Source organism: Trichosurus vulpecula, chromosome 6, assembly GCF_011100635.1.
Source record: "Trichosurus vulpecula isolate mTriVul1 chromosome 6, mTriVul1.pri, whole genome shotgun sequence".
Taxonomy (NCBI): Eukaryota; Metazoa; Chordata; class Mammalia; order Diprotodontia; family Phalangeridae; genus Trichosurus; species Trichosurus vulpecula.
This window is the reverse complement of record NC_050578.1, coordinates 203,658,252-203,675,453: the sequence shown is the minus strand read 5'-3', so window position 1 is coordinate 203,675,453 and position 17,202 is coordinate 203,658,252.

The following is a 17,202-nucleotide window of genomic DNA, read 5'->3' as shown; positions in this document are numbered from 1 at the left end:
TTCTGGGCCTCGGTTTCCTCATCTGCAAAACATAAAACTCCAGTGTGCAACAGAGAACAAAAGAAAATCCACAAAGAAGCAAAGAAAACATAGACAGCCTTGAAAATAATGTGTAGTATTTATTATATAGGTTTTCTTGAAATGGAAATCTATTGCTTTATATTGAATCCTCTGATTCTGCTGTGTACATGGCAATTTTTTTCTTGTTTTGTATTTAAGTTCAAAATAAATTTTAAAACTTCAAATCTAACTCTCCAGACATTATTTCAGCAAATTTCAAAGCATGTTCCAGGGACTTCAAGACCTTTTCAGGGAGTCTGTGGCGTCAAAGCTATTTTTGTAAGAATGTGTTTTAACTTCTCATGTGGTAAATATTGATAGCTATAACCCATATAAGCAGAAGCTATTGTGGGGTTGGGGTCCTTAATAATTTTTAAGAGTTCAAAAAGGTCTTAAGGCCAAAAAGCTTAAGAACTACATCGGGGTGGGGAACCTGCAGCCTCAAGGCTCTCTAGGTCCTCAAGTGCAGCCCTTTGACTGAGGACCTAAGGGGCTAAATGTGACCTGGAGGCTGCGGGTTCTCCACCCCTGAACTACATCATTACACCAGGCTGTGAACTAGACACTCTCTAAGGCCCCTTCTAACCCTAAATTTATAATCCTGGTCCAATATCCTTATTTTTGTGATGAGGAAATTGACTCAGAAAGATGAAATGATCACACAGGTAGTAAGAGTTAATCACAATCCACAGTCTCAAATCTTTGGGTCCTAAATCCATCACTCTTTCCACTAAATCAATCCAATTTCTTCCCTGGTGCGGTCACCTCTTTTTACAGCATCTGTAGTAGGCGGTCAGCTAGTTTCTGCTATGAACAGTTCTTGTCTCAGTCGAGACCTTCACTAGAAATCATTGGTGCTTTGAAATCATGGGAAGTTAGAATTCAGAGATCATCTAGCCCAATGCTTTTGTTTTACAGGTGAGAAAGCTAAGACTAATAGGGGGGAAAAGATCACTAAATAGAGGGCTGCACAATAATTTATGAGCACAGTTAGGGCTAAAACGCAGGTCCTATACAATGTTCTTATCACTTCACCATGACCTGGTTAGTCCTTCACTAACTGCAATAAATAAGAAATGAGAAAACTGAAGTCAGGTGACTTGAGTGGACACACAAGTCCCCCCACCCCTATAGCTAGTTAGTGACTGAGCCAGGATTGCAATCCAGCCAATGGTATGGAGCTGGTGTTAGCCCTTCTGTTTCCCAGGCTATCTGATACTCTCCCATTAACAGAATCTCAAATGAAAGGGGCTGGAGAGATCATTTAGTGCAACCCCCTTAATTTATAGAGAAGAAAACTGAGGCCTAGATCAGCAAAGTGACTTGTTTAAGGTGACACATTTAGTGAGTAGCCTGGGTGTCCTTACTCCAAATCTTTCTACTCTATGGTTTTGCTTAATGAATAGATGGATGGAGGGAGGGATAGGCAGACGGATAGATTCCCATTTTGAAAGTGTTACAGCCCGAGAATTATATGATTCCAAGGATTGTAAAGGAGCTACCAGGGCATTTAGGGACATTACCCTATTTGGGGACACTGGGCATTAGCAACATCCCTCCCCCTTGTTATTGGCAAGGAAGGGAGACAGGAGGAAGCTGTGTGAAGCATCAGGTTGTTGCTGCATTTGTACACTTTGTATCCTCTGTCACTTTATGTCCTGGATCCTGTCTCAGTGGCTGCTTGATTTGTCACTTTATATCACTGCAGCCATTCACTTACAACGATGATTCTCTAGCAGATTAGAGATGTCAGTGATGTGGACATCAGTGTAGATCAAAGCCTGCCCTTTGCCTTCTCAAGAAGGTGCCAAGAATCAACTCATAGCGACCCATTAAAAGTATCACTGGCTGGGCTGATGATGTGTATCATAGGGCCATAGGCTTGTCTGGAAGGGGCCTCAGAGATCATCTGGTTCAACCCCCTCATTTTACAAATGAGGAAACTGAGGCCCAGAGAAGTGAGGTTACTCGCCCAAGGCCACAGAGTTGGTAAGTGTCAGATTCAAGATTTACATTCAGGTCCGTTCTAAGACCAGCAGGGTATATTCAGGTCATAGGGATTATAGCTAAATGGGATCTTGGAGGTTGTTTAGGCCAAAATCTTCATTTAATAGATGAAGAAGCTGAAAGTTCCTTGAAGTATTAAAGTAGGTAGCCATCATTGTGATTGCCTTTAGAAGCAAAAGCTTCCTTCCTTCCTTCCTTCCTTCCTTCCTTCCTTCCTTCCTTCCTTCCTTCCTTCCTTCCTTCCTTCCTTCCTTCCTTCCTTCTTTCCTCCTTGCCAAGAATAAGTTTAGGCTTGATATAGGAGAAAATGTCCTGATTTTGGAGTTGTCTGAAAGTGTGATGGGCTTCCTTAGGAGGCAATGGATTCTTCCTCCCTGGAGGCTTTCAAACAATGGCAAGATGGCCACTTTTTGGGGGGATCTTGTGAGGGGGGACAGGGATTCTTATCAGGTAAACATTAGACTATAAGGCTTCCAAGGCCCTTTCAGCTCTGAGACTCTGTGATCTTTCATATACTAAGCTGGCCCTTAAGAGACTCACCACAAAATAACAGTCTGCTGTGTTCATTTTTGGTTCCTCTCTTAATAATTTTGGAAGCGCCTTAGCAACAGATGTTTCACAAGAGAAATCAGTTTAATCTGCCCCTTCAGGATAAATAGCTTTGCTCAGTCTTCCCAGAGGCCCAGAAAGCTAAGTAGAAATAGTAGTGAAATCCCAGCTGATCACTAATCTCTTTGTATATTAGATCTCAAGCAGGGCTAGAGTAATTGAGAGATCACCTAATTTGGCTTACTACTTCAACTGGGAGTGTGTGCCAAAAAAAAGAAAGAAAAAGAAAAGAAAGAATAAAAAGACTGTGAGTTGGTTCAGGTTAACAAAATAAAGTCACTGGCAATTGGCTAGTAGATGAAATCACCTAAGATAGATTTCCAGTTGACCAATAGGAGGACAGTGGTTGACATCTTCCACCAACATGTTACGGGGAAAGCACTTAGATTTGGTTGAAGGAGACTGGGTTGCTAGTTCTGACTCTGCTCCACACACTAGCTCTCTGACCTAGGACTAGTGTTGTAGGGTAGAAAACACAGCAGATCATCATCTACCGTGTCCTGGCTTACAAGTGGTATGACTTTGTACAACCGTGGGCAAATTTCTTTCCTTCCCAGCTTCTCAGTTTCCACACCAGTGAAATGAAGAGGCTGGATAGGATGATCCTCAAGGGGCTAAACAAGAAGCAGACCTCAGTTTAAAAATGAAACATTTCAGTTGATTTTTGACATTTTCATGTTCTTCACTGATAGCTTCTATTTGTCCTGTTTATATCGTAGGATCGCAGATTTAGAGCTGGAAGGGAGCTCAGAGATCATATGCTCAACCCTCTCTTTTTATAGATGAGGAAACCAAGGCCCAGGGAAGTTAAGTAACTCATCTGAGATCACAAAACTAGCAGGTTTCAGATGAGCAGGATTTGAGTCTAGGTCCTCTGACTTAAGAGCCAGTTCTTTTTCCACTATTGCATATTAGCTCCTGCAAATGTCTCTTTCCATCAAAGATGACCACCCTAGAAAATAAAGAAAGGAAGTGAGAATCCCACTGCTCTTTGCAATTCAGATCTCGAGTCATTTGTTCAGTATTCAGTGTCATATAACAATGGCAATGGACACTGATGTACATGAGAAATTCCAGAAAAGGGCAAGCAAGATGGAAGGAAGACTGAAGTTGAGTCCAACTGGCATCAGTTGAAGGAACTAGGGATTGTAAGTAGAATACTTACAGGAAGCACAGTAGTTCTCTTCAAGTGTCTGAAGGAATGTTATGAAGGAGAGAGATTAGATTTTTCTACTTGATCCTAGAGGGCTGAACCAGGAGTAGTCAGTGGAAATTCCAGGAAGGCAAATTTCAGCAGAAGAGCTTACCTGCCCAACAATAGACTACCTTAAGAGGTAGTGAATTCCTAGTTACTGGAGGTCTTAAAGCAAAGAATGGATGACCACTTGTTGGGAATCTTGTAAAGTGGATTTTGCTTTACACTGGACTTAAAACTAAATGTCCTTTGAGATGTCTTCCTACTGTGAGATGTCACAACTCTATATTCACTCCCCCCTTCCACATCCCCTAAAGAAGATTCCTTGGAGTCAGCAACAGAAAGAGCCCAAAGATACCTCTGACTAGTCAATGGGCACAATCCTAAGACATCAGTAAAATACTATGGCATGGTGAAAAAAGTATTAGATCTGGAGGCTTGGGTTCAAATCCTGCCTCTGACACTAGCTGTGTGATGCTAGGAGATGTTATTCAGCCTCTCAGGCCTCTGTTTCCTCATCTGGAAAACGCTAATGATATCTCTAGTGCTTATCTCACTTCTAAATTGCTGTAAGGACCAGCTGAAATAATCTGTGGGAAGCATTTTGCAAACCTTAAAACACTATATACATTTTAGCTGTTATTTCCCAAATTTCACAGTAAATGCTTTTATGACTTTGGCATCTAGCAATCATAAATGAATTTAATACCACTCTACTTCTCCCTTTAGCCATCCCTCTGGCTCTTTTGTTTTCCTCTGTCTCCCCCACTCATCCCTCCTTTCGTGAAACTCATTTGGGAATTTGGCCTTTTACCTTCAAGGGAAGTCTCCATTAAAGGAGAGGGAATTGGCCAAATATTTACTTTGTTCTTCATTGCTCTCTGTTTACCTGGCAAGAAACGGACTTGAGAAGTGCATGAATCAGCAAGCTCAGAATATTGAATAACTGTGAGTTCAACGTTCCTGGCATCACACAATCGTAGAATGCGAGAGTTGGAAGGGACCTCAGAGCCAATCTATCTCTAAACAATAATTAACTCTACCACATCCTTAATGAGGGGTCCTGCAGAATGCTTGAAGACCTCTAGTAAGGGAGGATCCCTCTTCTGTGCCTAGGTAGCCCTTCCATTTTTTGTGAATTGTAACAGTTAAAAAGTCTCTCCTAAAGCAATACCACCATTAGACCTACAAAATCCAAGAAGAAAAGGAATCCTAGGTACAAAAATATTTATGGCAGCTCCTTTTGTAGTGGCAAAGAACTGGATACTGTGAACCATTTTAAGCCTCCTATCACCTGAGAAAGGCCTAAAACCTGGATTGGTCAATCAGGAGAAAGGCATTTTTGGCCCACTCTGAGCTTAACCTACCATAATGCCTTGCATGCTCTGGCATAACAGGCATGCTTTGCTTTGCTCTCTGAGTGAACCCAAAATGCCCCTTCCTGTATCAATAACTACAAGGCCGGATGAAGCTGATCAGGAGCATTCTTCTGTTTGTGACTGTCCAGGGCCTTGAACTGAACACTATCTTGAATAATGGGACTTTTCTTGTGTTTTCTTATGTTATTTACATAATTGCTTTGAATTGCTTCCATTTGAATTATCTTAGGAAGATTCTGAAATCACCTGGCAGGATAAGGTACCAGACACTGAGGTCCTTACTCAAACTAAACTGCCAGGCATTCAAACTCTGCTTCAGAGAACGCAACTCTGATGGGCTGGCCACGTTGTTCAAATGCAAAATGTATGCTTGCCAAAAAGACTATTTTATGGAGAGCTCACACAGGGCAAGCGTTCACATGGTGGTCAGAAGAAGTGATACAAGGATACTCTCAAGGTCTCTCTCAAGAACTTTGGAATTGTGTGACATGAGAGACACTGGCACAGGACCACTCAGTATGGCGTTCCCACATCAGAGAAAGGTACTATGCTCTATGAGCAAAGCAGAATTGAATCAGCTCAAAGGAGATGCAGGACGTGCAAGTTTGGAGTATTCACCCCAAATGTTCACACAGATTGTTTGCGCTGACCTGCGGCAGAGCATCCTGAGCTTGAACTGGCCTGATCAGCCACAGTTGGACACATTGAATCTTGACTCAAGCATAGTGATGTCATTTTGGTCTTCTTCAGGAACAAAGGACAACAACCAACTGTGTTATATTATGTCGTGTTAATGATAGAAGAAACATAGACATCCTGGATCTATAATTTCAATTGACACTTTGACACTTGTCTTATCTTATTGTATTTACAATCTATCCTATTAAGAAATTCCTTTCTCGTATTATGGCTAACACATATGGAGACTATAACTTTGGTTGACATGGGCATCCTGAGTTGGGATTGCTCTAAGTGTAAAAGGGTCTCCTTCAGCTTGTTTACCTCTGAGTTCAGAATTATTTTCTGACTCCATGCATGCATGATTCTCTGGCTTAATGAGAATAAATAAGCACGTTACAGAACATGTACAACCTGATTTTGTTTGTTCCTTGGTCAAACCTTTGGTAAGGTGAACCCCATTCTGTTTGTTCTTGAACAAACCTTTGGTTAAGAGGGGGACCCCATTCTAGTTGTTCTTAAAACAAACCTTTGCTTAAGGGAGAGTTTGTTTCTTTGGACCAAACCTTGGTAAATGGTTGACAGTACTAAGGGTGGTCCCATTAATTAGAACAGCTGAACATACAATGACATGAATGTAATGGAACATTAATGCACTGTAAGAAATAATGAAAGGGGTGGCTTTGGAGAAACCTGGGGAGTTTTATATGAACTGATGCAAAGTGGAGGAAGGAGAATCAGGAGAACAAATTTTACAATAACAACAATAATGTAAAGAGGAAAAAAAAGCCTCGAAAAATTTAAGAACTCTAATCAATGCTGGACTTGGGAGTGAAGAAGACAAGATTTCAAATCCAGACTCAGACATTTATTAGCTATGTTACCCTGGGCAAGTCACTTGGCCTCTCAGTATCTCAGTTTCCTTATCTTTAAAAGGGAGATAATAATAGTAGCTACCTCACAGGATTATTGTGAGTTTTAAATCAGTTACCTTATATGAAATGTTTTCTAAACCTTGAAGCTCTATATAAATGCCAACTAATCAATCAACTAATGTAATGACCATCAATGAATACAGAGGACCAAGGATTAAGCATCCTACCCATTGCTTGACATAGAGGAGATGGACCTAAATGTAGAATGAGACATTCACTTTTGTACATGGCCTATGTGGGAATTTATTTGGCTTAACCATTTGATTGGGGTGGAGTAGGAATAAGGTTCCACCACCCTTCTATGTGAAGAAAATACAAGTAAGGCCAGAGGGAATCGTAGACAAGTAAGAAAGCTTTGAAAGTTACATGTTGGGTTCATTATACTTGTTATATTACAATATAATAATATTTAAATTTACTTGATATATTTAAAAAGAAACACAAACATTACATACTAGATATTCAGATTTGTGAATGAGCCTTTCCTTTTATTCTACAATGCATGTAGAAATGTCTGTTTTAATCACTGTTTCTCAAGTTCAGAATTTTTTAAAAATTCAAAAACAAAGTGTTTCATTAAGTCAAGCTCAAATCAGTCTCAACAATTTCTACTCATTCCTCCAATTCCACCTTTTGAGGATTAGCAGTAATAACCAAATTCTTCTTCTACCTTGAAGCCCTTCAAATATTTGAAGACAGAGGTCATGTTCTCTCCCCCAATCTTCTCTTCTCAGGACAAAACATCCCCAGCTCCTTCAACCAATCTGAATGTCACCATCTTGAACACCCTACCATGTGGGTTTCCCCATTACAGAATCTCCCAGTTTATCTGTGTCCTTACGGACACCAGGATGGAACCTAGTACTCTGGATGTGGTCTGATCAGGATAGGATACAGTCAGTCTACATCCTCCCTAGTCTCAGTGCTACTTTCTCTCAATGCAACCTAAGACATGGTTAGCTCGATGTGCTGGATTTTAGACAAAAGACCAAGAAGTAGTTAAATTCATTTTGAGTTTCTAGTCCACTAAAAACTGACATCTTTTTTCAATGAATTGCTCCTTCTTGTATTTAAGAAATTGATTTTTAGACCTAAAGATAAGTCTTTACAGGATCATTTGCTGCTTCTCCAGAAACACCCAAACAACCCTGAAGCATCTGCAGGTAGCTGATGCAGGTCTCCTTTGTGACCTTAGTCACCAGGCAGGGGCATGTGGCTGTCTCCTCTTCGAGGGTCTAATGACCCCAAATGGGAAATGACCTTCCATGCTTCACCCATGGTTCTGAACTCTAGTTCAGCTCATAAATTGTGGGGTGAGACTTTGGCTTCATTCTCATCCTGAAACTGCCTAAATTACTTCTGGTGAACTAAGAAGGAATTGTGTGACATTAACATGGTGACTGGAGCTCACTAATGCGCATGGAGTCTACTAGAATTCCCAATCCTTCATTCTTCCCTTCTCTCACGTGATCCAGATGGACTCTGTCCCAAGAGGATCAGTGACCTCTCCCTTCCCAACCCCCTGCTTTTATGATTAACTTACTGAAAGTTAAAAAATTTTTTTTAACCAGCATTAGGCTTTTTTTTCTGTACCCAGGAAATCATACCTGCCAAATTGCAGATGGGCCAATGCATTTCCAAATAGGCCAAGAATAAGCATTGAGACAATTTTCACAAGTTACTAGACTGACTTCATAAGATGACATAAATACTCCAACTTGAAAAGATAAGTGGGTTCTCAGATTTGAGAGGGAGGATAACGTGGTAGCTGGACCTGAAAGCAGAAAGACTTGGATTCAAATTCTACCTGAGAGACTTACTAGCTTGTTGATTCTGGATCTATCACTTAACTTCTCCTTGCCTCAGATTCCCCACCTATAAAATGAAGGGCTGGATTTTACAATGTCTAAAGTCCCTTCAGCTCTAAATCTATGAGCCCATGCTCCCAGAACACCAACACAGTGGTGAACAATCCTGAGATCTTTGTGTCTTCTTTGTGGTTGTTTAACTAACTAGGCTGGAGAAGTGTATTATCTTTCTTTCAGGAGTTAGATGGCCTCTGAGATTCCTTCTAGCTCTAAATATCTGAGCCTGTGTTAAGATTTTGAGTTTGGAAGGGACCTCAGAGGTTATGAGTCCAATTCCTTCATTTTACAGATGAGGATACAAGACCCATAGCAACGAAGTCACTTGTTTAAGACCACACAAGCAACAAGTGACGGAGGTTGTCCAACAATGTACTTCTTTCCATACTAGACTGGCTTCAGTACTTTATAGGGTCTTTAGTTTCACCAGTGTAGTCACTGTGCCCCCTAAGGCAGACCGAGCTCCTCCATGCCTCTGTAGTCTTCATGAACTGATGTAACCAAGGAACGTTTCATTACTTAGTGGCCAGTCTTCCACTGCTAAAACTTTCTGATCTGACCTAGGATGGCTTAAAGATGAATGACAAACACATACATGAGTTGTTGTTAGGCCTGTGCTTGAGGCCTTTCCAGCTTGGAGAAACTTGGAAGAGTTCTTAAGGAACCTAGGTGTGCCCATCCCCTGCATCATGATGAAGCTTTGGAGGACATTAGTGGAGGCTTTTAGTACTGTCACCACTACTTGTATGTAGGCAATGCATGTTGTCAGTGGATTATAGAATGTTAGAGCTGGAAGGGTCTTTGGCACATACACTGAGAATGTGTCTGTGATCCTATGATTATATTATTCATATTACTGCTGCTGTTTGTCCTTCGTTCTTGAAGAGGTCCGTGACATCAGGGAGGTGATATCATTGGAAGGCGGTGTGATATGGAAGACAGAGTACCAAACTTGGAGTCAGGAAGCTGACTCCAAGGCAAGCAATCTTGCCTCTGATAGTTGCTGTGCAGTCATGGGCAAGTTACTTAACCCATCTGGGACAAGGACTGATCCACTATGGTATAGATGGGTTACAATCTGTTTTGGTGGAGAGAATGCTTCAGAATAGCTCCAGACTCGGGCATCCCCCCAGCTTTCATTCTGCCAGGGCTTTCCTTTCTGAGTTCAACAATACTTGTCTGTTTGAAGCAAGGAGAGATCTCATCTTTATTTTCAGTTTTCTCCTCAGAATGAAATGTGCTCCAGATAATCACTCCCTTTGTGTGTCCTGCTTTGAGCTCAGCTGGCAGGCAGGTCAGAGAGCTGTGCAGAAGGAAAGGATGAGGCTCAGTAGTCAGAGAATCAGAGAATGTATGTTCTTCCCTCCAGACAGACAACATTAGAGCTGGACAGTGCCTTAGAACCTAGGGTGTTGGAACTAGAAGGAACCTTAGAATAGAGAACTTCAGAGCTAGAAGGGACCTGGGAGATTATTGAGTATGAGTCCCCTCTTTTTATGGAGATAGAACCTAAGGTGCGATGATCTGGGCAAAGTTATATAGTGTCCCTGGCTTCCACCAAGAGCAGGAAATGGATACTTACTGGAGAAGCACATGGTGAATGACCTGTGCTTGCCAACGTAAGCCTGAGTAATGAGTTCCTGGACCTCAAATTATTAGTGGCCTTCTTCTGCCTTTCTATTTCATTTCCTTTAAAAAATATTGGTTTATTTTGCTTTTATATAACCTACATTTCCCAATATAGCCTCCTATTCTATTTCTCCACCTCCCAAAATGCCATCATCTATAATAAATTAAAAAGAGAGAAAAAGCAGTTCAGCAAAAGTAAGAACATGCTGAAAAAGGCTGACATGATATGTCCTCTTCCATACCCATAGTTGCCTACCTATTCAAAGAAGGGTTGAAGCCCTCTTCTCATATCTCTTCTTTGGGGCAAAGTTTGATCATCAAGCATCCAGTTGTAACTGTTTTGTCCCGTTCTCTTTTCTGAGTACATGTCAAAGAACAGTGATCTAGAGGTGGCTATTTCCAGACTTGGAAAGTTACCTTGTGGCTGGCCTTGAGTCTAAGAACTCCCGAGTTCTAGAGTTCTAAGAGATCAAGGATTACTGAGTTTTAGGAGCAGGCATTAGTCTCCCAGAGGGACAAAATTTCTCTAACCACTACAGGCCATTTAGGGGAATGCATTACCTGCCCCCTTCTACTTTTGGTCATCTCTCAGGCTTAGGAAGTTTCACTTCTACTGAGTTGACAACTATCTGCCTCTCTGAAATTCCCCCTCTTTGATCCTCGTTCAGTCCTCTAGGGCCAAGCCAAAAAAAAGTCTAATTTTTTTCCTCCATAGAACAACCCTTCACATACTTGAAGATGACTACTCTGCTCCTCCTAAGCCTTCTCTTCTTCAAAATAAACTGCCACAGGTCCTTCAACAGAGCCTCCTATGGCACTGTCTCAACCCATCATCCTGGTTATCCTCCTGAGTTTGCATTCCAGAAGATCAAAGATCATCCTAAACTGTGATGCTCAGAACAACTTAGCACAATATCTCACATATGGTCTGACCAGGGTAGTGGGACTGTAATTGATCCATCGACAAACATTTATTAAGCACCTATTATATGCCAAGGCTCTTTTGTGATCATGATGCCATTTTGGTAATTGCCACTATAGTCACATTTCAACTTTCTATCCCTCCAAGAACTTGGGCCTGACCTATGAGGTGAGGGGCAGAGTGGTATAGGAGATAGAGAACTGGCCTCAGAGTCAGAAAGACCTGGATTGAAGTCTCTCCTCTGACCAAAACTGGCTGTGTGACTCTGGGCAAGTCATTTAACCTCTCACTTCAGAGCAGGTTGCATTGGTAGATGGAGTTTCCTCTTTGGGAGTTTGTGATACCAATGAAACCACAGGTGTAATTTGGCTTTTAAAAAAAAGTGCTGTGCTAGGTGCTAAGGTTACATAAATGATGTCATAGATTCAGGTGGCTGATTCCCAAATGTACATATCCACTTTCGCCTCCTTCTTGAGCTCCAGTCTGCCATCATTTTTCCCCACTTAATAGTATTTTTTTCCAATTACATGTAAAGATAGTTTTCAACATTCATTCTTATAAGATTTTGAGCTCCAAATTTTTTTCTCTCCCTTATTCCCTAAAACAGCAAGCAATCTGATACAGGCTATACATGTACAATCATATCAAACATATCTCCATGTTAGTCATGTTGTGAAAGAAGAATCAGAACAAAAGAGAAAAACCAGGAGAAAGAAGAAATTTTTAAAAAGTGAAAATAGTATGTTTTGATCTATATTCAGATTCCATCAGTTCTTTCTCTGGAGATGGATAGCATTTTCCATCATAAGTCTTTTGGAATTGTCTTAGATCATTGTATTGCTGAGCAGAGCTAAGTCTATTATAGTTGATCATTACACAATGTTGCTGTTACTATGTACAGTGTTCTCCTGGTTCTGTTTATTTCACTCAGCATCAGTTCATGTAAGTCTTTCCAGGTTTTTCTGAAATCCTCCTGCTCATCATTTCTTGTAACACAATAGTATTCCAGTCCTACATGTTTTAAAAAAAATTTTCAAATTTGAAATGAATAAACATCAACTAACACAAGCATTTGCATATAGAAGAAAAAAGAGCATCACATACAAAATTGAACGTCTACAGCTTGCTTTATCTTTCAAAGTATATAGCAAATCTGACATGTAATTTTCAAAGCTGTTGTGCTTGTCTGTGTTTCCTTCTGGCTTTCCTTCTGGTCTCTTCTGTGGATTTTTTAAAAAATGCTTTAAATGACCCTCTTTTCTTTCTTTTTTTTGGGGGGGTGGTGGGGAGGAGGCACCCTCTCACTATACCCTCCTTCCTCTCAACCTCACTCCTTCATTTGAAAAAGAAAAAAAAACTTTTGAAGCATATATACATAGTCAAGGGAAACAAGTTCTCATGTTGCCCACATCCAAACCTGTATGTGGAATATCTTGAGTATATCACCTCTTCCTTAAGAAGTGGGGGCAGCATGCTTTATCATCAGTATCTTGGCATTGTGGTAGATCATTGCATTGATCAGTGTTCTTAGATCTCTCAAAGTTGCTTGTCTTTACACTGTTGTTGTTCTTGTATAAATTGTTCTCTGGGTTCTGCTCACTTCAGTCTTCATCAGTTCATACAAGTCTTCTCAGATTTCACTGAGAAACCTCTTTCATTAGTTCTTATGGTGCACTCATATTTATTCCATCACATTCGTATTACCATAGTTTGTTCATCCATTCTCCAACTGATGGGAAACCTCTTCCTCTTATTTTTAGTTTTTTTTGCCACTATACAAAAAGCTGCCATTAATATTTTTGCATATATGGGTCCTTTTCTTTGTTCTCTTTGAAGTATAGGCCTAGATCTTTTCTCCCCCAGTTATGTATTTCTCTGATGACATCCCTTATACTGCTTTTCATGTATAATTCTCCATTTGTTAAATGCACTGGTGCTTGCCGAAGGCCACCATGTGCCTCTTGTTGTCCTTTTGATGATCCTCAATGCCAATCTGTTACTCTTGGCAAAAGTTAGAGTATTAGACCTTTGAAACCACTTCTTATTTACTTGGGATACATTTTATTTTTACTTCTCTGTGTACATGTTGTCCCCCCTCCCCCTTTAGAATATAAGTTCCTTGAGGGTAGGAACTCTTCCTTTGTCATATACTCAGCTCTCAGCCTAGGGCCTCACCTGAGTTCCAATCCTGCCTCATGTAATTACCAGCTATGTGGCCCTGGGAAGTCATAAGCGACTTGCCTCTGAGTCTTAGTTTCTTCATCTGTAAAATGGGAACAGTGATAGAACCTGTTGTGCTTAATAATCATTTATTGAATTACAATGAATCAAATTCAACAATACTTGAAAGTTACCGTCATTAAAAAAAAAGGATGGGCTTTTATCAAAGGGAGAAGCTTGGAGTCCTTAGAAGAATTGTCTAATTTCCAAAAGGCAATCTAGTCAGCTATTTGCTTTTTCAGTTCTGTAACTGACTCATCCCCCTTTCTTTGTGTCCGTCTAAGCAAGATCTTGTCCTCAGGGATGGGGACACTAGGATTAAAAAAAATGATGCAGACATCCACTTTAATGAGCTTCTCCCTTCAACACTCCAGATGTAGTCTGATCTGGGTAGTGGGTTTCACAATCTAATGGGGAGATAGGGCATGTACCCAAAAAATTACAATGCAAAGTAGAATGTGATGGGAAAATAATTAATAACAAAATGTATATAGTACTTTAAAGATTACAAAGTGCATTACAAATATTATCTCATTTGATCCCTGCAACAATCCAGAGAGATAGCTTCTATTATTATTTCCATTTTAAAGATGAAGAAACTAAGGCTCAGAGGCAAGGCCCTTATGACTTGCTCAGGGCCACATAGCTAATTATACAAGACAGGACTGAAACTCAGGTCTTCCCGACTCCAAGGTCAGCGCTTTATTCACTATGACATACAGTTAGAAAATCTTTGAACACTTACACCAGGGTTTCTTCACTTTTCCTGTTGTGCCACGGATGCCTTTGGCAATCCCGATGAAGCCCATGGACCCCAGTTTCAGAATTATGCTTTGGAATGTATAAAATAAAATACGTAGGATTGCAAAGGAAGCCAATGATGTTGAAATAAAGTTATCAAAATCTCTTCTGAAGAACAAACTCATTGGTAAGTTAAGAACCCCTGAATCAAAGCTAGCCAAAAAGGGGATGGACTACTTTAGTAAGTGGTGGGCTCTGCCTCAGCAGAAGCCTTCAAAGAGAGGGCGGATGACCACAGGTCAGAGATATCATGGAAGGGATTCCTTCTGGGCATGGATTAGACTAGGATGCTGAAGGGGGCCTTCTAAGTCATGTGGTGATGCTAAATCTTGGGTTTGTTTTGGCTTCACTGCTCAGGCTACAGCAAGCAGATGGGTGGATTTGGAAGTTGACTGTATCAGCAATTCTGACAGAGATTGCAGTTGGCCAGGATACTTCAGGGGAGTAGGGCTGGTGTATCTTTGATTAGACCAGCCTATATACAGTAGTGAGTCCAGAATGTACAAATTTTCTAGGCTTGTGCTTTCCTTGTGGTGAGTGTGGGACAATTCCCGGGGGCTGTGTGGGTCATGGCCTGTGTCGTTCATGTATCTTCTGAACCTTAGATGCATCATATTCTTGAATGGGAGGAGCTGAATGAAAATGAAGCTGTGTTCCCAGTCCAGACTCAAAATACTAATCTGATCTTCCCAGTGCAGTTTTCGAGATCTCCCAGGCCAAAGGGAGAGGTGCCCAGTGGCAGGCACCAGCCAGGATGGTGACATTATGTTCAAGTCTCAGGACTTTTTCTGCTTTCCCAGCCTGCCACAGAATTGGCTGTTACCTACTAGCACCCTGGGCTTTGGTGCATTTCTGACGTCAGTCTCTGTGCCTGAGGTTTATCAAACAGGGAGGGCAGGCTTAGGAAGGTAATGAAGCCTGGGCAAATGTTTATTGATGATGATGATTCCGATCACAATCAACCTTTGCTCATTGGAGCCTGCCCACTTCCCCTCCTTTTTTGTCTTTCAAAATGAAAGAATCACAGAACTTAACCTTGGATGGGACTTCAAAGATCCCCTGATTTGTCAAAGGAGATAACTAAAGCCCACAGGGTTTTCTGGTTTGCCCAAGGTCCTAGGATCATAGATTTAGGTAAGCAAGGGAATCTAATCTCCTCACTTCAGAGATGAGGAAATTGAGGTTAAGTGACTTGCCCAAGGTCACACAGCTAGTACGCAAATATCTGAGGTAAAATTTGGACCCAAGTCTTCCCGACTCCAGGTCTGGTGAGTATCCCCTTGCACCACACTTCCTGTACTAACAACTACGAACTCTATTATGTTTAAGGCTTACCAAACACCAACCCCAATTAGCCTCTTTTGGCTCCCTTGCCCAACTAGACTCCAGAAGCCGAAAGTTTGGAAGTTAACTCTGGCTCAAATATTCTTTTGCTCACTGTGCTCACAGACCCAGGCAAAAAATTGTAAGACATAATCAGGACCAAAAGGATCAGTAAAGCAACAGGAAGGATGATTGGCCATATTATCTAATGAATAGAATTTAATTCCCATTCCTTCCATAATATTTTGGGAAACAAACTCCTCCAAAAAACTCAGTTACCACAAGACTAGGTATATATACTTGCATTGTCTCTTTGCAACTGGAGAGAGAGAGAGAGAGAGAGAGAGAGAGAGAGAGAGAGAGAGAGACAGAGAGAGAGACAGAGACAGAGAGACAGAGAGAGACAGAGAGACAGAGAGGGACAGACACAAAGAGACAGAGAGAGACAGAGACACAGAGACAGAGAGAGACAGAGACACAGAGAGAGAGACAGGGACAGAGAGAAACAGAGAAAGACAGAGAGAGATGAGGAGAGAGGGGGAAGAGGGAAGAGAGAGATGGGAAGCTACAGTGTTGACAGACTGGGACCTTTCCTCCCAGGATCTGCTATTCCCCTTCTGGTCTCAGGCTGGGCCCCCTGGGATTGCAATGCAGCTCCCAGCTTGTCATGCCTTGGGCAATACTCATCATTTCCACTCTCCAGGCTGCTGGCCTGGCTAGTCTCTCCTTTCCCTCCTTGAGTTTAAAAACCCCCAACAAAGACTGGCATTAAATCTTCATTTTCTTGTTAGAGGGAGGAAAGTGAGAAAAGTCCTCTTTAGTTACTGAGGAGAAAATAAAATACTTCTCCCCAACTTACTCCCCTGCATGTGCACCTCTGTCAAAGACAAGGGAGAGGGAATTTACATCTAGCCTAAAGCTGCTTCTCTTAACTTCCACCCATTATTGCTCCTAGTTCTGCCCTCTGGGGCCTGGCAGAAAAAGGCAAATCCTTCTCTGTGACTGTCCTACAAAGAGTTGAAGAGAACTATCAGATACCCTCTAAGTCAGCAGTGAACTCGTTTTAAAAAAATATTTTGACAAATTTTTTATATTTGACAATTTGATGATTTTGATATTTTTCAATATAATTGGTTTCTTTTATAATGCTACGTATTTTATGCAGCATTTTTTCAGGGAAGATGTCTATGGGTTTTACCAGCCTGCTAAAGGGGCTCCAGACACACAAAAGAGTTGAGGCTAAATATCCCAAGCTACTGTTGCTCCCTCATCAATTACTTTGTTTAGAATTTTACACTTTTATGTACAAATGTTTTCTCCTCTAGTGCCTGGCATACAGTAGGTGCTTAATAAATGACTGCTTAAGTTCCTTCAGTAGATCCTTAAAGGGAGGGCAGGATCGTGAGACTCCTCACTATCCTGGTTACCTTCTCTGTGGCTTCCAGGTATGTGAATCCCATAAATTGAAAAGGCCTAGAGGTATTAGGATCTGAACAGATAGATCAAAGTATATGGAGGTTGTTAAACGTCTCTGATTTCTCCCCCAAAAGGATGTGATTTTTAACTCCACTCCCTGAGG